The 23305-nt window shown below is 37.2% G+C and overlaps 1 protein-coding gene across 19 annotated transcripts in view; it reads left to right on the forward strand.

Moving 5' to 3' along the window:
• The window catches only part of TRPS1 (transcriptional repressor GATA binding 1), a 1050606-nt gene that overhangs the window by 999491 nt on the left and 27810 nt on the right, over window positions 1-23305 (forward strand). The window lies entirely within an intron of this gene.

Genomic DNA, 23305 nt, shown 5'->3' on the forward strand with positions numbered 1-23305 from the left:
TTACCTCAAAAGGCCCTTAGAGACCAACTAGATTGAAAAAATCTGAGGCGTAGGAATATTAATTGACTTGAGAGATACCACAAAGATAGTTGTTCAGGTGTTCATTAGTTCAAGAAACTTTTATGGGATGCCTACCATGAGGAAGGAACCTTAGGTGTTGCTGGGGACGCATAGATGAATAAGACAGTGTCCATGAGGAATTCATGGTCTTTAGAGGAAAGGCATCTGAGTAAACAAATAATTATAATGCAAACTATTAATTGCCTTAACAAAAGATGGAATTGATGGTCTATCTATCTATCTCTTCCAGTCACCTGTGTATCTACCTATGTATGTATGTAAGTATTTATCTGTCTCATCTGTTTATCGTTAATATGTATAAAGCATTTAGCACAGTACCTGGAACATAAAGAGTTCTTTGTTTGTTTTTTTTTTGCCGTACGCGGGCCTCTCACTGCTGTGGCCTCTCCCGTTGCGGAGCGCAGGCTCAGCGGCCATGGCTCATGGGTCCAGCCGCTCCGCGGCATGTGGGATCTTCCCGGACCGGGACACGAACCCGTGGCCCCTGTATCGGCAGGCAGACTCTCAACCACTGTGCCACCAGGGAAGCCCAAGAGTTCTTAATAAACAGTATTTGTGTGATCTGTTACTACCTCTAATTGCCAGATTTTTCATTTTATTTTATAGCATTTAGAGAGAATTTTGCCAGGATTGCTTGTTCAGCCCTTATGTTTGTGAGACTATGAAACCTTCCTTAAAGTTCTCTGGCAAAACTATAAACCATCCTATTGAAGGGCCTTGTAAATATTCCCGTAGCTATGCTTATTTGGCCATAATTTAATTTTGTTACCTAATTTGGTTTCAACTACAAAATAAACTCATTTATATCAGGCACTGTCTCTTACTCATATGTGTATGCTCAGGACTTAGAATATAATAGGTGATCAATGAATACCTATTTGTTGCTTGAATGAATGCATCTTACAAAGGATTTCAGCCAAGTGCATGGGGAGTGGGAGAAGTGGTAGAGAGGTTAAGTGGTCCAAACTGCTTCTTAGATCTTTCTTTGAATAAAAGCACTTCCGAGGCTTGTAGAATGGGAATATCATGGTGTTGGTTGTAAGGTTTGTCTTGGTTACAAAGGCTTAACTCTTAAAAACAACTCGTTCCTAGATCGCATGACCGGCTCCTTTTATGATTCCTCCACCACGTAATGTCCCTACAATCTAGTAGCAAAATTCTGCTCTACAATAATGTTCTTGCCCTAGGAAATATAATTTCCAGCGCATGTATTATGTGAATGTAATATCAATATAAAGAGAAAAATATCTGTAATGTAGAAGTTTATAAACCATAGGGTTGTACAGAAAAAAAATAACCTGATTTTTGGTTTTAACTCCAGAGAAACTCGAAGTTAAGGTTCAAATAGCAATTTTAATCAGATAGGATGAGCTTCTCACTGAACTTCCAACAAGATAATTATGCTTTATATCTGCTATGATGTGTTTGTGTGTGTGTGTGTGTGTGTGTGTCTGTGTGGTTTTACATACTGTATAAACTAAGATATTAATATTTAGAAAAGGAACTTTTTTTAAAATCTGCAGTCTGATCATAACTTTGAGCAGGTGTTTATATTTAGGGATTTGCGGTTCACTCACTTATCAATTATTTTTTGAACTCCTACTATGTGTAGGTCACTATTTGAGGCACTGAAGATATATATTAGGCACTGATGTAAACAAAAGAGAGAGAGGTCCCTTCCTGCTCAATACCTTTCTGATACTTTTAAAAATCCAATTATTAATGGGTAGCTAATGTCTGACAAGAGCTCACTAGTGTGTTACTGAATTCCATATTACATATGTATTTCATGCATAATTCCATATTACATATGTAACAGTTTTTAAAATATCTCTATATGATTGACCATACTTACTCTGCTGGTATACACAAAAGGCATGGATATCCATGTATTATAACTCAGTATGCTGACAAAATCCTAGCTTCAGAGACACGTGGATAACTTCAGTGGTCTGAATTTGATTCTGCTCTACATAAGGGAAATAATCGAAGTAGTGTATAGGGATTTCATAGTGTAACTCCATTAAAATCAGTGAGAACTCTGCACACCTAAACACCTGTTCACAATTCAAAAATTCAGGCAGGCAGGCAGTTCTACTTAAAAGATCACTAAATCAGCAGTCCAATAGTCTTTGGGGGTTATAGTTTTATCATCTCACTTGCTTTCTCATTTAACTTTGTCATTATACAAACCCATTATTAGGGGTAAGAAAACTACACAGTTCTTTCAGCCCAGTGTGATTCTGGGACTGTTGTTCCTGTTTGAAGTAAGACTCAAAAACTAGATAAATGGGGAGCTATCTTAGAAATATCAGCAATTGGAACTTTGGGAAATATAGTGAATGCCGGCTCTCCTCAAATATGAATTGGTTAAAAAAGAAAAGATAAATTTTAAAACTTCGAAGACTTGTAAACAAAATTCGTTTTTAAGCTATGAATCTTTAATGAGTAAGCACTTATTTTGCCAATGGCATTACAATGAATTGAAATCCATTTGGAAAACCAATAGCAACAAATTAATTAATTACTTTCATTCACAGTGACTTTCAAGTTTCTTCAATTTTCATGGGCTGTATCTAACTCTTAGAGTGTCTTAAGTTCTTTTCCATTTTCAGAATCAGATATGCTGGTATTTTACCTTACATTGCTCCAAAGTTTTATTTCCTACCATGGAGAAAAAATGTCAAACAAGGTAAAATGTAAACAAGGCAAGAAATGGGTATTTAAGATTTTTTTTAGGATCTTAGCCTATTAACTATTTGTCTGTTTACTGTAAATTACAAGTTAATTTTATCTACTTTGGTTAACACCAATACTTGGCTTCATTTTTGAACAGTTGGCTTAAATTAATAATATGCATTGGAAAAGCACAAACGTGCATTAACATGCAATTAACAATTTCATTTTTTAAAAAAACTGGCCTTTGCAATTAATTTAATAGCTTTATCTTTTATTATGTTTTAAAAATAGAATTTAAACATGGTTTTGAAGGGATTTATTTTCTTTTTAATGGCAAATAGTTTTCAACTCCCCATAAATGATTTTAATTTAAAATAGAATTATAGATGTCTACCATAATCAAGCGATTCTCTACTCTTTCAAAAAAAACTTCTCTAAGTGCTAAATTCTATGTTCTTATATGCTTCCCTGGTGCTGGATGTCATACCAGGTGCTGCGTCAATCATTGCTCATTAAATAAGTCATTCCTCATGTTCTAAGTCTCATCTGATTGATTTTCTACAAGTGTATCGTTAAAATTTGAATTGAAGTTTGGCAACATTATTTACTAGAATCATAGCCTATGAGAATGAAGGAAGTCATTATAATGTATCCAACCCTGTCTGTTTGCAGATGAGACCCACAGAAGTGCAGTGAATGACCAACAGCAACTGGATACTGGGTTTAGATTTTGCCCATTTGGTTCAGCTGGTCACTCAAATTGTTATTAGTGATATGATTAGATAGATTTATATATATTAAGAGGACTATACTATGGTGTGTCTTTTGAATTAACTGTTCATTTAAGAGAGATCTAGGTTCAAATATGCCATACACATTTACAAAACAAAGTTTTCTGAGCAACTCAATAGAGCTTCTATTTTTGGAACCCTGCAAACAGTCTAAGAGCACAGCCTCCTGTGAGCCATTCTGTGAGCTACCAGATCATATCCCTAGGGAGCCCCCTCTTTGACTGCCCCCCTTTTATTTCCTCACATCCAGTCATTGAACACCAGGGTTGAAAAGAACTTAAAAGTCATGTGACTTCATGCAGTGCCAAAATTTCTCTTGGATTTAACCCCTCCTTTTGGTTGTCTCATTGTGACGGCTTAGTCATCAGAGCCTCGTGGACTTCCTAAAGGTACTGTCATTTTTACTACTCCAATTCATAGTCCATACTTCCCACAAATGTATATGCATAACACACAAACAGGATTATATTATATTACCCAGCTCAAAACCCCTTAATTGTTCAAAACCCCTTCATTGTCCTCCTTGCTTTAAGTAATCACCACCAACTCTTACTGTGCTATTCCATACCCTTCTCCCCCTGGGTAGCAACCCACTGCCCTTCTAGCTTTGACAGTCCCTAAACTCTTGTTGGGCAACCTAGAACACTGGTCACCACTCCCATCCTTATAAATGTTGAATCTGAGCCAGACTCAATGGCGTTTTTGTTTTTGCTTTTTTTTAACCTTTAAAGTAAAGCTACCAATATTCTAATCAATCTAAATTAACCTAAATTGTTTACCTTTTCAAGTAATGCTACCATGCTTTATCTAATCAGTCTAAATGAACCACTTCCTCTTGTTTGCATCAATACTGTTTTGGGTGCACACTGTACTTTCTCTCTTCGTGGCTTTTTTAGGACAACAGTGTTTTAGCATTACTGTTCTCTCCATAGCTTTTGAATGTGTGTTTTCTCCCCCACTAGAATGAAAGCAAGAATTTTTGTCTAGTTTTGTCTCTTGCTCTGTCCCCAGATCACAGGATAGCTTGTAGACTCTCAGTAAACACTTCTTAGATGAGCAAATAAGTTTGCTCATTACTAGATGCTAGATTGCACTGATTTGAATAGAACTTCTTGAAAAAATATATTTCCATGTACTTTATTAAGATTTTCCTAAGTCATTCTCTTAGCAAATTTCTCAACAAATTTAGATGCATATGATCTAAAATGGTGAGAATTTTATTATATCTAAGAAAGAAGTGTGCCCATGCATGTTTCTTTGAATTTTCTTGGGGAATAAAATAGAGGAGCCATATATTTTCTTATTATTTCTTTATGATTTGCTTAAAGATATACTAAGAAATATTCCAGACAGTCTTCCCAAATTTACTGAGAAATATTCCAGACAATCTTCCAGTGTATAAATCTTAAGATGACCATTGCCAGAGTGAGTAGTTTGAACAAGATGTTAAATTCCCTTCATTTCTAAAATATTTTGAATTTATTTCTTAATCCCCAACTATTATTAATTTGAATACTGTAAAATACAGGGTATAAAACACATCTTTAAAGTTAACAATATCTTATAGGTTAATTAAATATTCAGCATACAATTCAAGTTCCAGATCAGAGTAAGAATTTAGGAATAAAAAGCAATATCAAATCTGAATCATCAAGAAATAAAGGGCTAAAAATTCCAAAATACCAGAGGGACACCCTGAGAAGTTAAAGTATATAATTCAAGGTCAGCTAAAATAAAATAGGATGTATGCAGACGTTCGTCATAGGTTGTCTAATTTTTAATCTAGAAAAATTTGCAATTACTTATAAAAATACATTGTCCATGTATTATAAATGTGGAAGAAAGTATTTTCCTCTTTCAAAAAGAAGCCATGTGGCATAGAAAAAAACAATTCCAGCTTTGGAGGAAAAAGAAAAGACCCAGATTTGAAGCTTATTAGATGTATTGTCTAGTCTCTCAGATCTGTTTCAAAGTCTGGAAAATGAGTTTAGTTTCACCTGTTTAAGTTTGTTAATAAATGCTCTAGTGTTCAGCCAGGATTCCCCAAACTATCTTAATTGTGTGAGCCCAGTGGAGCCCTAAGAATTTTATCAGACCTTCTCCCTTCACAACTTCACTTGTACTTAATTATAGAGGTTGAGCATCCATGCAAGGTTTGAAAAAATGGTTTCACTGGTATAAAAAAGCTTGAAAACCCCAGAAATAATGTATATAAGCCAGAAATTAGCATGTGCTCATAAATTATAGCTTCCATTATTTGGTAATACATGCTAAATCTATTAAACATTAAAACCGTGGACCTCCTATTAGTAAATCATAACATCTCAGGTCACTGGACAAAATGTCTCACAGAGGAGCACATCTCATGTGGAATTAAGCCCTAATTCAGGCATTGCTACGACCTGAGGTTTTATAGTCGCTTAAATTTCTTTTGCCTTTGTTGCAATTGTTGCCATTAAATTAGTGAGAACAACTATAAAGACTATTATGTGCTTTAAAGTGCAAGAAAAGTAATGTGAAAATACCAACAGACCTTTGGCATCATTCAAAGCTGGGAATGAATTCTCAAGACCTTTAAAAACACAAAAGAACTTGGAGCAAATGATGGTGTTTAATTTGATCAAGATACTATAAATGTTCTTTAAAAAAAAATTCATACACTATCTTGAAGCCAAAAGCTTAGAGACCTCACTTACAACTCAACTAACTAATCTAATAATGGATTATTATGAAAAGTTTGGGAAATGGGAATACGTTTATAAAGTATACAAAGTTTAAGGTGAAATGTTTGTGTTACAAAAGATTTACATTTCATGCATATAATAATTTTCAGAAAGAAGGATCTTCTAATGTTCTTATATTCTGTTATGTAGAATTCTTTTCTTTGAAAATATTCTATATTTCAAGATAATTCTGTGAATTTCATGAAAATGACACAATAAAATTGAACTCAGCAAGCTTCCACCTCACAGAGTTAATTAATGAGGAGTGTTACAAGATTTACAAATAATCCAATCCGTCAAAGCGCAGTTATAATAATATCGCTGTTGACTACATCAGATTGAGATTAATCAAGCATCAGTGTCTCGGGCTCTGGGAAAAATATTAAGTAATAGAGTGTTCTATCACTGCAGTAGTGTGAATGCTGATGAAAGAACTGGTGGTTAGAATCCTCTTGTGGAATTAAATATGTCAAAACAGCTTATACACAGTGGAGCTTACTTTGCATAAAAGCCAAAAAACTTGAAAAACTTAAAAGACAAACAATCATAGCATGGAAGTACAGTAGTACAAGCGGAATAATTTAAAACATTACTAGAAAACTATTTAAATGTTTTTAGGCCAGCCAATTTGAATGGCTGTATCCAGGGTGATATACAAAATATTGAATAGACAGCATGACAATCACCAATCAGTCCAACAGACACGCTGTGTGGTACATCGCCATCCAGAGTAAGTGCAAAATTGTAGAGGGTGGGGAGGGTTAAGAGAAAGTAAGTAGACCCCAATATCCAAAGATTCCAGGGGACCATCCTAGAACTCCTGATCTGGGATGAAGCCCAGGCATTTATTTACTTGTGAATAGTAACCAAGGTGATACTAATAGATAGGAGTTTGGGAATGACCAGATTAGACACCCTATTTCAGCTTAACTCAGTTTGAAGGACCAAGTAAATAAATTCCCTTGCAAGTAAAGATTTCTCTTATTCACAGTCTTCAAGTGAATTAACTTGGGTCGGGCCAAATGTATACACCACAATAAAAATGATCTCAGTGCAAACAGCAGTTCATAGGTATTATGTAGTCAAATTCATCCGAATCAATTCCCTGTTTATAGTTTGGGTACTCTAGAAATTGGCAGTCTTTTATAGTTGACACTGCAATAGGTACGTGGCTCCGTGCAGGTGTTTTGAAAACCAGGCTCATTTTAATGTCTCTAGTAGTTACTGTTGATAGAGTTGATGTGGCTTTCCCAGGATGCCAAGCCCACAATGGGTTTCACATTTTGAACTGACTTTCAACTTTATCTAAGACACGTGATGAATTGTCTGAAGGCAGGTGTGGGACAGGTTCACTGAGATATCCACATGTGCACGCACACTCATACACACACACACACACACACACACACGCACACACACACTGACATACCTATTAGCAAAATTGAGAAACGGATCGGAAATCATGGGGGGACTCTTTATGTGGTTGATTTTGTTTTTGTATTTTGCCAGTTAACACTGAACCGATGTGACTACATACAACCTGAGGTTTAGGAATTGGGGGTGAAGGACATGTAAAATTCTGTGATGGCTAATACTCTTTTCCAAATACCCACTGAGCTTTTCTGGTTTTGTTTGTTTTGTTTTCCGTTAGCCTAGGTTTGTTAAGAATCTATTTCCGTACTGATATATCATTATTAATGGTGACGCAACATTTTATATGTCAGGCTCTTGAAATGATTTAGGTGGAAGAGACATTAGTTTCCTCAGTTTCAACTAAAATGATAAATTCTTACTTTACATCTGTGCTCAAGGAAATGCCACTAATATCGTCTCATTTATTTAAATACTTGTCAGGTGACTGCCTAATTTTACGGGCTTCTGAGCCTTCTCCAAGCATGCCAAGGCCAAGGTCCTTGGAAGTTTCTTTGTACTTAAGTCTATGGCATCAAACACAGCTCTCCCACCCTCCCGCCCCATACAAAAAAAGCAGTTTGAATGTTATCACATCAAAGGAAAAATGCCATTGTCTGTGAACTGTCTTAAGTCTGTCAGAATAAATCAATTATGGGACAGAATTCATCTGAGGTACCATTTCTTCCAAACAAGAGGACCCTCTCCCCCCATTTCCTCTCAGAAATGTAAATACATAATATATAATATATATATTTTGTGTGTTTGGTGAAAAGATACCAGTAAAGTGATAACATCTGGCTGGAGCGAAACGCTGCCAGCTAAGGAATGGTTTCCTCTCTGCGGGTCTGACCAGAGTCTGATGTTGTACAGATGTGCACCCAGGCCTGACTGTAAAAGTTATAAACATTGTCATAACATTGTTCGACTTCTCTAGTATTTCCTGTCTTCTGCTTAGCACTTTATTACTAAGTCTGGCTCCCAGCCAAGTGAAATGCAGGGAGTTAAGGCCTCTGGCTTGAAATTTAAAACAAGTCCAGAATTCATTGGGTTTAATTTGATACGCGAACTCTGATAACTCACACTTGTTAAAATAAAGCCGCTTAGCATTCAAGTTAGATTTACACAGCTTTGAGAGAACACGGGAGAAGAGGGGGGGAAACACATTTTTCAAAACTTTAATATTGGCTTTTAGCTCTTGGTTTTAGAGGTGAGGGTGGGGGAGGGAGGAGGGTGCTGAGCGGGGAACAGCTGATTCAGAAGCTGGACAGCTTACAGCAAACTTGTGTTCATTTCCTGTATTAGATGCAGTTCCCTGGGCACAGAATGGGCCTTTCTTTCAACACTTCTGAGCACGTTCTTTCTCTTGGCTCGTTTTCAGATTAGGAAGGCCGCATGAGGCTCGTTGCCTATACATCATAACAAAATGGTGAGGTGAAAACAAACGAACGCTACACCACCCGGCTGTTTCTCTGCAAAGGGTATCTTATGCCAGGGTGGAACAGAACATCATTGAAGCACCAGCATGAAGACATGTTAACCCAATTTTTCCTGTAATGTATACATGATTGATTGGCAATTTTGGGACCACAGGCTGTGGTTAGGATTACATCAATCAGGAAGCAGTAACTCTGGAGGGACTTCCCTTAAACGATCTAGTGTTTATTGGCGAAAGTGGTTGCATTTTTTGCAGTCTGTTTCTTTCATGTGTTCATCAGTTCCATTCTTGTTTGACATGTGGTATCCATGCATGAGATAGGTCACTTTTTCTCCTTTTATCCCCATTAGTCACTTAAAATTAAAGATGACACACTTAGCACAACGTCTGGTACACAGAATGCACAAATTTTAAAAAAGAATGAATTTTGAATGAATGAGAAATGAATAGGGAAACAGGAATACGTTTAAGTGTATTTGGCTTCTTTGCTCTTCAGAAGTGGTTCGGATCACTCTGTGAATTAACAGCGTGCCAGAGGTTTAAGTGGAGAGCATCACTGACCTGAAATAGAACACTGCATGTATAAACATATCAATTAACATCAATATGCAGTTTTTAACTTCCTTCCATAATTATATTACATCATGTAGTTCTAGTAAATAAAATTAAAAGTAAAAAAGAATAGGCTAGAGGAGGAATTTGCTGGACGCTGGTAGTCCTTGATGTTCAAACACACCACACTTTGGGGGGCAATAGGAAAAATTTCATCCGTAATGTGCCATCCGAGTTCTGATTGCTGTCTTTGTTGTTTTGCGGGTTTCCATCATGGTCTTGAACGTATAAAACTTGCTATGTTCCCAAAAGGATATGTTATGGATCTCTGAAATTTTTGTAAGGCGTGAATACCAAAAAACTGTCCCAAGGCTCTGCGGTTAATTTGTTTTTATTGAAGGGGAGGCAAGGATGAGGCACATGTGAGCACGACCACTTTTCCCTGCTCTGTTTTTTCATGTGTAATGGGTGTTCAGGGATGCATGGGTGACACATGAGTTACAGTTCATAACTCTGGAGCAGAAAAAAGTTCCTGACACAGATCTTCCAGGCTGTCAGATTCTAAACTTATAAAACGGAAAGGTAGGAAAGAGCAACATCTGTACTGTGACTTCAAGTTCAAGGTTAAAAGTTATTTTTAAGAGAGTCAGAGCATTAGCTAGTGATTTTGTGGATGCGGTCCTCACAAAATCATTGGCGCTTAATTGTATTATCTAATTTTTGGAAATGGAATGTAAGGCATTTGAAAGTTAAATAGCGTGAAGAATGAAAAGCATGTTCAAAGCATTTAAGATGGTCGGCTAGGCCTGTGCCATTCACAGCAAGCTACTGCGGACATAGAAGGATTCTGAATACCGATCATCTAATCACATCGGGTTTGGAATTCAGTTTCTGGCTCTACATCACGATCAGAACAGATGTTTCCCAGGCTGCATAGGTGGGTGCAAGAAATGGATTTCAGAAATAACTCACAAAATTTATAATCAGATTTTTGTAAGAAAACGTTGGACTCCTGCGTCTCAGAATTCTCCATTACACACAGACTAGTGGCTCTGACTAGATGTGCTTGTGGATATAGTTCATCACATTCCCATAGACTCTTTTTTTCACACAAGAAATCGCCTCACTTTTTTCATTGTGTGTGTGTATGTCTGTGTCTGTGTGTGTGTGTATTTTTTTTTAAATCACATATTGGCATCTCCGCGTGAAGACAACATGCATTTTAAAGTGTTATGTGTGAAGTTCAAAGTATTTCCTGTTATTTGGGATTGCTGCTTTGACCATTATTTTTCTCCCAACAGTCTGATGGGAACCCGGCATTAATTATGTATGCCTTTATTGGAATGATCAAGTGAAACAGCTAGTTGGTGTTTACCAACTTCGAATATTAAGTAGGCAGATAAGAGAAGCTCACCTTAAAATTATGCTCTTCATCTCTGGTAGCTTGTTACAAAAGGAGTATCTAGCAAAGACCAGAAATCATGAAATCTTGGTGTCAGGCCAACAGACCTCGAGTTGGCTGCTGGGTTGGTAAGAAAGCAGCGTTCTGCTGTCAGAATCAACATTACTCAGATAGTTGCAGAAGCTCTGAAGCCTTTGGATTTGTTTGCAATGAGAGATTTGTTGTGGATTTTTAACAAGGCTGCTGTGTGTGTGCCATACTTAGTAAATATTGTCCTTCAGGGTATTTTGCAGTCACGCTGAATGGACTGTTAGTTTCCCCAAACTGCAAAGGGAAGAAAATCCATTTCCCTGATTTTGTTGCCACTGAGGTTGCATCATAAGTTTTTCAGTATGAAAGCAAAATTAAATCTAGCAAAAATCTTTAGAGCGCTGGAAAAGCGATCAGGAAAAAAGAAAGATACCTGTGATTATATAAACAAATGGGCCTAGAGAGGATCTATAGAAGTATTTCATAGTTAAACTGTTCAAAGTAAAGTCACTGAAGCATTTTGATTTCTTTAGAATGGGGGAAATGAATAATATCGCTAAGTATTTTGACTAATGTAATCAGTTATCTTTTCCAATATTATAATATTGATATGTTGAACATACTTTTTTGAAGCGTACCAAAATTTATTTTATAAAAAATAATCAGAAATAATCATGGTAGAATGTATGTGATGAGGCTTCCAAAAACAAAAACAACTCAGCCTGTCACCAAATGTTTTCTTTCATATATAAACTTGCGGTTTTCCTCCAGCAGTTGAGTCAATATCGGCAATGATGTTGTACTCAAGGATTACGTGATATTTTTTAAATTGATATTTAAAACTCACTTTCAAAGGGTAATCAAGTTCTTATTTCAGGAGATATCACAGTTATATCAAGGGCAAACTAACATCGGAGGTCCAAAACTTTCGTTATAATTGTTTAACAGTGAACAGGTCCAAAAAAATGAAGTTATCTAGCAGAACTAGTGTGCTTATATACTTTATGTTCTTTTAGAAAATGATCAACCTTCCTATAGAAAACACTTAAACTGTAGGACCTAAACTCTCAAAATTGTGATAAGTTGGGGATGAAGAGAAGTATTTAGAGACACCCATTTGAGCGTGGATTTTAGGAAACTTTCTCTAGCCTACATTTTCTACCAAAGGCCTTGCGCATGGAAGAATAACCGGAAAGAGGGTACTTTTCCATATGTTGTCCATTTGGCTGTCAGCGCTTGTTCTGACAAAAAAGGAACAGGGTCTTGAGTGACTGCTAGTCTGCCTTAAAGTATGGTAATGAGGCTAATTCGGAGAGATGAGAGCTGAACTAGATTTGTGAAGGCAATTATCCATCTAGCTTTTGTGCCATGCTTTATCTTTATCAGATCCCTTTTCTCTAATTTTGTCATTTCTCAAACATCACAAGAATAATGGAGGTGTCTAAAGCAATATGAGCAACGTGGTTGGTAGAAAAGAATAAAATGTACTAATGAAATTCTGTGAACCTCCTTTTTATTTGGACTCTTCCGAAATAAAGATTTGGAGCATGGCTAAGATGGTCCTTACTAGTATCATTGTTCTTTAGTTTACATAAATGAAAATTAATTGCACTTTATTATCATGAGTCTATATATCTTCTTTGGTAAGTGAACAGTATTTTGCTTGGTTCTTTTATGTTAGTCATCATGGCAAGTTAGTAATTTAGTGTACTTGAAAGGAAAAGACATCAGAGGCTTGCAAAGCAAGCATAAAATGTATTCTCTTTTATGTGATTTAGAAAGTTGAGACATTTTAGTTTCTATTTTCAAAGGTTTAATACATTGTAACTTTAACAACAATTATGAAAGTAAACTAATGTACTCAGATCTCTACACAGCGATTTCATAGTAGATGACATTGAACATACGTTCCGTTTGTTCTAAGTATTTAATCACAAAAGTTAACAGTTAAAATACCTGTTTAAAAAAAAAACTGCTGAATTATTTTGAATAGTGCTATTGACATTTCTTCTGAGATATATAAAACATGGCATTCTAAGAACAACACATTATTTCTAAAGTGTAAGTGTAATTTTAACCCCCTGTTCCCCCCATAAAAAAAGAAAGCTGGAATTATTAAAGATTACACTAAATGTTTAAAAGTTTACAAACTCATAGAAAAAGAGATCAGACTTACGTTTACCAGAGGCGAATGGTGGAGAGAGAGAATTGGAGGAAGGTGGTCAAAAGGTGCAAACTTCTAGTTATAAGGTAAATAAGTACTAGGGATGTAATGTACAACATGACGGCCATAGTTAACACTGCTATATGGTATATAGGAAAGTTGTTTAGAGAGTTAATAAGAATTTTCATCACAAGGAGAATTTCTTTTTTTTCTTCTTTTTATTGAATCTATGAAATGATGGATGCTAGCTGAACCTTTTGTGGTAAGCATTTCACAGTATATGTAAACCGAACCACCATGCTGTATGCCTTAAACGTATACAGTGATGCATGTCAATTATTTCTCAATAAATTTGGGGAGCGGAGTTGGCTTGAGAAAAAAAAGGATTGGCTTAATCCATTAAAACCCCAAACTGGGTTTGACTGGTAATTGTTTATGCCACATTACATCTGGGCATATTTTTAATTACTTTTAGCATATTTTATGATAATTTTCATTACTTCTGTCTTTCATACAAAAATTCATTAGCCTATGAGCTTCTTATGGACATAATGGAGGAATTCAGGGGGGGTTGTTTTGTTTTGTAGAATTAATGGGAAAAATCTAATACAGCAAGAACAACGTATAGGCAGATAATCTAAATTGCTAAATAATTTCCTACATATGAAATTCCATTACCTTCAAGTGATTCAACAGCAAATCAGGGAAATGCCATTTTATCTCATACTTCGATGATGACAAGGCTAAGGTACTAGGGGGCAGGCATGGAGCAAAGGTGTAGTAAGTATACGTTTGGTAAAGAACTTGTAGCAGAACTTGGACTTGGACTTGGACTAGGTCATAGTGCAACTGAAGTTGAAGGACTTAGGAGTGACTCAAACTTGAATATGACCGAGAATCACTAGGGGACCTTGTTAAAAATACAGATTCCAGATTCATAGACCTTATAACTAGTGATTCTGATTCAGTGGGTCTTGAATGGGGCAAAAGACGCCACATTTTTTAACAAGTATACCTGGGTGATTTTGATGCCAGTGCTATGGTGGACCACACTTTGGGAAACACTATTCTAGATCAAGAGATTTACCATCCTGAATATCAGGGTTAATGATGGCTAAGTGATGAAAGCAGGGAGGGAAACTGAAGTTGAAGCACAGGAAGACATCAGAGGAAAGCAGAAAGGAGGCCTGAATCGGCAACCTCGGAAACCACACTCTACTGGGTCAAACTATATAAAAGGGCAACTGCATAAGGTTTGATCTATAATTCTGCATTGTCAGAATGAGATCTTGTAATCCCCATAACTGGTTCATGGTCATCATCTGTACTAGTTCTAACAGGAATAAAGACACAGACCTACTAGAGAATGGACTTGAGGATATGGGGAGGGGGAAGAGTAAGCTGTGACAAAGTGAGAGAGAGGCATGGACATATATACACTGCCAAACGTAAGGTAGATAGCTAGTGGGAAGCAGCCGCATAGCACAGGGAGATCAGCTCGGTGCTTTGTGACCACCTAGAGGGGTGGGATAGGGAGGGTGGGACGGAGGGAGACGCAAGAGGGAAGAGATATGAGGACATATGTATATGTATAACTGATTCTCTTCGTTATAAAGCAGAAACTAACACACCATTGTAAAGCAATTATACTCCAATAAAGATGTAAAATAAATAAATAAAAATAAACTAGTTCTAGTATTTGGGGATTCTAGAATAGCCGTGGATAGAGAGAGAATGCGGAGTAGGACTGAAATTGGGAGGATGCTGACATGATGGACTGAACAATACAAGTGGTTAGAAACCACACCAGGAGCAGAGAACCAAGAATTTTAGAGGAGGAAAAACAAGGAAACTAAATTGATGCAAGATTCTTGCTCCTAACTGAAGCAGCCTTCTGCCTCAGGCCCAGGTCACTTTCCTGGTTGTTTTTGAAACAGGAACCAAACTCAATACCACTAGATGGGGTCCTGCAGGTGGAAGCAGGTAATTGGAAGCAGCTGGTGCAGGTGAAAAGCGTGAGATCAGGGGAAGCAGCCGTTTTTTTTTTTTTTTTCCTTTATTCTTTTTCTTTTGGTTTGCTAGGAAACAAAGTCAGAAAAGAAAGTCTTTTCTTATAGGGGAAACAATGAGTAATAAACATGTAATAGTAATGTATACGTGGCACATTGCTTTTTATGTAAATGGTGTTTCTAAAATAGCTTAAAAACACTTACCTGAGTGTTTTAAACATTCCCGCTCTACACATCCTTACATTTTTTTTTTATGAACTCTATAAAGAAATACTTGACAAAGGTGAAGCAAAGGGCAGCTCACATAGCCACACCCAGCATTACAGCATCCACATGTGTGCTAGCCCAATGGTCATTTTACAGCACTTTCATCCAAATTCAGAACTTTAAAGTAGTCAGTGTTTGAAAGGAAAAATTTTTTGCAACAAAGAATAGTATTTACTTAACGGGAAAACCATCATGAGACATATACGCATCCTGTATCTATCCACCCTGTTGTAAACGAATCCATGAGTGAAACTCTGGTAAATGACCTGCTGCATTTTATATTAAAAGCCTTATGCACTGATATTTATAGGTACATTTCTTAAATCTGTAGTGGCAGTGTAGCAATAACAGATTACTTTAGTGATTTTTCTCTGGTAACTCCATCTCTCTTTACACAATTTTAGCCTTTTGAAACAGCCATGTTTTGAAAGAAAGACTGTCTTTAAGTTAAATCAGTGACCTCCTTTTCTTAGGTTTAGAAATTGAATCATTTTATCCTTCTCAATTCTTTACTGAACAAAGTTTCGCTTAGTTCAGTTAAAAGTCATAGTTTCCTGCCTCCTAGAATTCACAATCTAATACATAAAAAAACACTTGATTTTTTCATCGGCTCTTTGTTTCCTTAAGTGAAGGAGGGATTTTGGTGCAATTTAATTCCAACATCTCTGGACCACCTTAAAGAGGTATATGATTTCAGGTGCATGATTAGAGTGGAGAAAGATTCAACAGGACTCACTGAAGGGAAGTTTGGGGGATGGTGGAGAAAAGGATAAGTAGAAAGAGAAAATAAAATGTTTATTTAGCTGATGAGGTCAGCTTCGAAAGCATAGGAGCAATAAAGCAAGTTACCTGGAGCTTCCTTAGAAGAAGTGCTGGAAGCCACATTTTAGCGGTGAAAGCTTCTTGAAGTCTGAACTCTTGGGCTGGGCTTTGAAGGTTACAGCAGGTTTCAGAGGTTGAGAGGAGGGGAATGTACGAGATCTGAGTGAGGGAACTTGGAGTAAGCTAGTTTACCTGGAGGGTTCAGGGAAGGGTGGGGGAAGTAATTGAGTAATCTAGGTTGTGAAGAGCATTAAGAATGTGGAACAAAGGATTTTGGAAATTATCCACTGAGTTGTGAAACGATGAAAATTATGAACAAGGAAGTGATAGAATTAAGATTGTCTTCAGATAATTAATCTCGAAATGGTACTCTTGGTGGATTGGAAAGCAGTGGAGCCACGCAAATAATGAGAAACAGGAGGAACCAGTTGTGGATAAAAAGATTTTCTTTAAACAGTTATTGGGTTTTGAGATGATAAAAAAGCATGATTTAATTGAATAATTGAGCACCGATGATTTGCATTTTTTAAAATGACCCCCCAAAAGTGTGCCCTCTGTCCTTTATTAACTCATAGTTTAGTGGAAGAAGTAGCCATGTTCACAGACAGCACTGAAGAAGTATAGTTTGAAGATGGTAGAACTACCAACAAAGTGAAATGAGAGGATACAGGAGAGACAGAGCAATCTTCTTGGAAGAGGAAGCAGAAGAAGTGTTCTGAGCTAGACATAAAAAGATGGATAGGAAGAACTTAAGTTGGATTCATTCTTCATTTGCTCATGCATTCAACAGAACTTTTGTTGAGCACCTGCTCTTTTGCAAGTACTATGTTGGACACTGAACAGGGTGGTAAGAAAGCACAGTCTCCATCAGAGAAAATAAAGTCTGGCAAGTACAGAGTCTGAGTGAATGGCATGTGATCCCAAGTGGATGGAGCTAAGGGGTGAGGATGGAGGGAGTTTGTACAAGATAAGATGGTAAAGATCAGCTAGACCAAATGGGGATGGAAGGCGGGTATTCAGTTATGTTGTTCACTGAATGATGGAGAATTTTAAACGTTTGGGGCGGGGGGAGATCTGTATTTTAGATCTCTATTGTAGACATTGTAGACGTATATTTTAGAAAGGTAACAAAATATCCAAGTTAAAATATTTATTTACAGATAGATTAGGCATGGCCATACACTTTAGATGGTCATCCAAATGGCTGGATCTGTTAGTCACAGGAGGTACAAGCGTGCTGAGTTTGAGTATGAGGAAAGAACCAAAGTCTGAAACTGGCGTTATAATAATTATCATTAATTGAGTACTTACCGTTATCTAAGCACTGAATTAACGCCTTTACTCTGTGAAACAAGCTGTCAGTTACGTGCCATTATTACACCCTTTTTACAGATGAAGCAATGGATCAAAGTGAGTTTAAGCAACTCGCCCAAGGTCACACAGCTAACTAGGGTCAGAGACAGGATGTGTATGGAGGCCGGCAGGCTCCAGTACCTCCAGATTACAAAGACAGCTCAGACAGAAAAGGCCTAGGATAATTACTATCAAAGGACTTGAAAGTTATCATGGCAAAATTAAATGCTTATGGTAGCTAAGCAGGTTGTATAAATGCCAAGGCTCAGAGGTCCTAGGGGGGATGCAAGTACAGTTTCTAAAAGAGGCAGTCACAGCCAGCTCCCCTGTGTCTTGTCACGAGAGAAAATGAACCTAGCGACATTGGGCTTTACGAGTGCCAATAAAACCCAGGGGAAAAATGGATTTATGTGAGATCCCCCAATTTTTAAATATTGATATAGCTAATTGAAGTTTTCCTGTTATACTACCTTGTGTGGTCTACCTGCCTCCACAAAACAAACAAACAAATAAAAAACACAACCTACTGCCCAGATTGAGTCATCTGTTCACCAGAAAGAGAACCCTGATTCACAACAAAACCCTTTGAAATTTTTACATACATTACATAGGTATTCGTGAAGCCCCCTATTTCTTCTCATGGACAGAGTCAAAGAGTTTTCAAATATAGAACTCACTACCGTTGTCCGATTTTAGGTGAAAATTCATACTAACTTTTCTCCCACATTTCTGCAAGCAAAAACAGAAAATCAGATGTATGTTTTTCCTTCAGAAAACCAATGGGTGAAAATGTTTGTTGCTGCCCACACTGTGTCATCTACTCAGAGAATTTGACTATTTATATAATACCAGTGAATCTAAATCTGACATTTGAAGTCGGTCCTCCAAGTTTCCAAATATCCACATGCCTTGCATCATGTAGACTCAGTAATGAACTTTGCTCCCGTTGTTTTTACTCAATTTTACCCAGAAAAGTTAAAATATTAGTGATCCTACAGGTCCATTCTTAGGCTTTGTGAACCATGGTAAGAAACTTGTGCATTTATGAAGAAGTTTAATAATAATAAAAAGCTATAAAGTTGTGTTAGTGCTTCAAAGGGAATAACATCAAAAACTTGTGGAGAAAAGCCACAGGCTACCATCAACCTCAAAACACATACACACTTGGTTGGGAGAACTATTTTGGTAGAATGAAGCCTGGTTCACCAAAACCAGGTTCACCAAAGAAGAGGGATAAATGAGGCCATTTTTCATTATTTTCCCAGTGGATTTTAAAATAGTTACCTCATAAAATAAATAGCTTAAGTTTCCACATGACTTTTGCTGTTAATCTGTGCCTCTGATGCAAATAAATGAGTGGAGATTTTTGTACTCCTGAAGGTTTATACAGAGGCAAATACATTAAAAAACAAGCATCCAAGGTAAGTGTAATTTCTTACTCAAAACAGCAGCTTACAGGATGCTCTGGTTGATAGAGGGAAGATGCTTTATTCAGATGAATCTATAAGTAGATTTATTTTTAGATGCATCGTTCAAGTAGATGCTATACTACCCGATCGCATCTTCACAGTGATATGTTTCTCTAACTTGGACTTGGTCTAAGTGGAAGACTTTAAAACTCAACTGGGCTGTCCAAGCAGAGAAATATACACTTGGAATGTGGGTTCCTATGGAAAGGTTGGACCCAAACTGCTTTTGATATGAACACCAGAAAGACAAGGAAGGTGTTAAAGACCAACTCTAAGCTTTCATAAAAATTAAAAACCCATCCGCTAAAATTAGAAATCGTTTACTGTCTTTGTTAAGAGGCAGCTGAATGAACCTAGCTATCTAGTTAATAAAGAGAAAGAGTCCACCTTGGCCAAGCTCTAATTACAGCCTCAGAACCTTTCAGTAAGTTTACAGCTTAAAACATCTGAGTGATTCTGCCTTTTGAAAGCCATGTGAAGTTAGAAAGGCTGCCTAATTAAAACAAATCTTGGATAAACCACTTCACGGAGATAGAAGTTTGATGGTTGGATATATCAAAAATTGTTACCAGATGTTGTGCTGAGGCCTTAACAGTTTAAAGATCATGAGGGTTTTTTTGTTGTTTTTTTTAACAAAGCAAAAATTTTCTAATTGAAGTTGTCAGCAGGAGTGAGACTAATATGCCTGTATTTGATTAAATAATAGTTTATTTAACATTCAGTGTGGCCCAAACTTGGCCACGACAAAAGTCAGAAAACATTTTAGCCAGAAGACATAAAAAGAAAAACACAGCAAACTGACAGCGCTATGTAGGTAACGCTCGGGCACTGTGGTTTGATAATGTCAATTTTGAAACTCTTCTTGCCCGTTATCCTCATATGCCATACAAGTGTATTCTGCAGCAGTGCCTCAGAATCGATTCTTTAATGTAGTTTGTATTTTCCCAAAAAGAAAAAAAAGCTAGGGGACCAATACAAACTTATTATAAGACTTACGGCTAAAACCCTGGAAAGCAAACATCATGTCTTTTTCCATTATAAACATGTAAACATCTATATTTTTAGGAGTTACGTGTGTTATGTAGACTGCTGTTCTGACTCTCACTGGGCTGTGGGGATTTTCTCTGTATAAAATAAAAGAGTGTAAGACTCACGTGGTCTGTAACAACTTGCAGGCACCTTTTCCTGATTACATGATAGGAGCACGTAACTACTTCCTTCCTCTTTGGTGGACAGCTGTGCACGGCTCTCAGATGAAACCAAGCTTGTCCTCCTTTAGAAGAATATGGAGTCTTGCCTCATCCACACAGCCCTTCCTCTTGACTTTTGAGCCTCTTTTTCCCCTTTTATCTTCTTCTTCCCAGGTACACACCTTGCCTTGCGCCAATGAACAGTGAGGCAATACCTTGATATTTCCAGAATCAACATTTTAGACTTCTGCTTGACATAAAAATGTAAGAACTTGTCTGCAAAGAATACTGGGGAATGGATGCATCTTTTTAAAAAATGAATTTTCCACATAGCGGTCAATGTCTGAGCTCTCACTTGCTCTCCGTAATACACAGAGGTCTGGATTTTCAAAGTAAATTGCAGCTTACTCTGTGGCAATTATGAGAAGACAACTACACTAGAGGGTCATTAATCATTTAAACATTCAAATAAAACTCAGTGTTTCCTTTTAGATCTAAAGTGCAGCCCATAACACAATCGAAACAACATTAATGGGAGAAGGGAACGAAAAGACAGAAAACAGCTGTTGCTCCCTGGGCCAGGGTGCCGTGGGCTCTAATCAGAGGGTGAGACACTGTATACAGTCAGGGAGAGGACTCTGGTTGGTTCCCTTCATTTCCTACCGTCTTGAGCTCTCTCAGTTCAAAGGAAGTTAGGGTGGATGTTCTTACATGTCATAACACTGCATTTCTGGACATTCAGCAGAAGAGACCAACGGCTGGAAGGTTTAGTTTTCCAGCTGTTGCCGAGGAGTGTTTAAAAGTTGCTTGTTAGCTGCAAAGTGCTAATAATAACGTAAACAGGGTACAAAATGTCTCCCGTGGCTAATGAGCAAAAGCTCTGCTCTTTAAATATAACATTTTCGTTATGAAAATACATTTCAGTTTTACCAGCAGTTTACTTTAAAAACAAACTTGGTGAAGACCTGAAGGACATGACATAGTTAACCAAATGTGTCCTAGATGATAGCACGGAAAATAACTTACAGGCCAGTTGAAAAACTAATGACTCCATCATGTCTCTGGACTATTTGCCATTTTAACAAGTTCAGTTTCTGTCTGTTTGATACTCTGTAAAATGTCTTGACTTTGTGGTGTGATTTTTACTTTCACGTCCATTTCCCGTGTCCTAATTTTTCTTACCTTGTTAATGTCCCTGAAAATGGCAGCGGCAATTATGAGAAGACAACTACATTATGAGTTCATAATTATGAGATGATACCTTCTTTTTTTTTTACTTTAAAAAAAAAAAAAGTGAAAATTGTGAAAGAGAATAACAATTTGTTCCAGTCCGAAAAGAGTCCCAGGTAGAAGCCGGATAGAATATGGGTCTCCAGACTCCCAGCTTCCTGTGCTTGTCAGTATGCTGTGCCAGGGAATGGAAATCACAGCACTTACCATCCTGAAAGGCTCACTTCTTGCTCCCCCATGCCCCGTGGGTGATGAGTTCCATTCCTAGTTTATAGAAGCGATGACTGAAGCCAGTAAGGAACTCGTCATCTGCACTCCAGCTCAGGCACTTTGTTGACTGTCTGAGCTTAGCAAAAGGAACACATCTCATGCTATCGCCATAGGCAGTTAAGACCATTTGAATCCCTCCCCTCAACCAACAAAAGACGAACCTGGAAAGAGTGATGTGTATTTTACTGAGTACTCAACAAATATCTGTTAAGAGAGCAAAATCAACATTAGTTCATCCTATTGCTGCATATACTATGAATATGTCTTATGTTAGGTCAGATCGGTCACCAGTCGTATATCTGGATCATGTTTTAAATACTGCCATAAGATGATCTTGAAGTGTTTCTTTTATTGAGAAATAAAGTTTTCCTTAGAATCACCAGTGTATAATGCCTGGAACTTAGTAGTCTGAAAAATGACAAATGAACAAAACAAAGAAACAAGGAAGGAAGAGGATCAGAGAGGGAGAGAGAGGGAGAGGAAGCCAGGAATGGGGGAGAGAGAGGAAATGAGTCTCAGAGCTAATGAGGTTACTCCTGATCATCTAGGAAAAGAATGAACTATTCATGGATTACTAGAGCTGGAAGGGACCTTGGAGATCATTTGTTATTTGCACTCTCTGCCCTCCCTTTTATATAAATATATAAAGAGGGAAGGAGGGAACTAATTTATTGAACACCTTTTATGCGACTGGCCCAATGCAAGATGTTCTACATGCATTTTATTCATGACCCTTTGGAATGGTTGGCCACTTGCTTTTTTCTTTCTCTGAGTCAGAACCTAGTCAGAAGCTATCTAATAGCTTTATTAGATAGAGCACTTATTGGGTCTTTGCTTATGTGGCTTCCCTGATAGCCGGTGAGCAGCTTGACACCATGGGTCATGTCTTTTACAGCTCTGTGTCCACAGTATCAGCATGGCGCTGGGCACAGGGCACATTCATACTCAGTGAATGGTATTAAGTATTAATTAATGAGTAAATGAATTACAGATACATACCACCCGATTATCGCATTTAGTGTGTGTCGTGGCCTTGGTGCTTATGCAGTTCTGTGCACGGAAGACTTCTTGTGCTAGATTTACATGCTTTTAGCAGTAAGTGAGCCTTGCATTGTTTCTACTTTTTAGACTTTTGAGTTTCTTTTGGATGATATTGATTTGCTTTCATTTAGATACAGAAAAAAATATGCCACATTTTGATATTTTAGCCTTAATACCCTTATGTAACACTTATAAAATTCACTTGCTACATTATAAGATGCTTTCAGTTCATAGAGGAAAATAGAACTCTTAGCTTTTATACCTTAGAAAGAATATGGAAACGTAGTCTCATGGTCTCCTTAACTCTGAATTATAACCCAGACAAGCTAGAGACATGCCCAGTGATGCAGAATTCAAACCGAAGAGAATACCAACTCCTTATGG

The sequence above is a fragment of the Stenella coeruleoalba genome (genome assembly GCF_951394435.1).
Source record: "Stenella coeruleoalba genome assembly, chromosome: 17".
Lineage (NCBI taxonomy): Eukaryota > Metazoa > Chordata > Mammalia > Artiodactyla > Delphinidae > Stenella > Stenella coeruleoalba.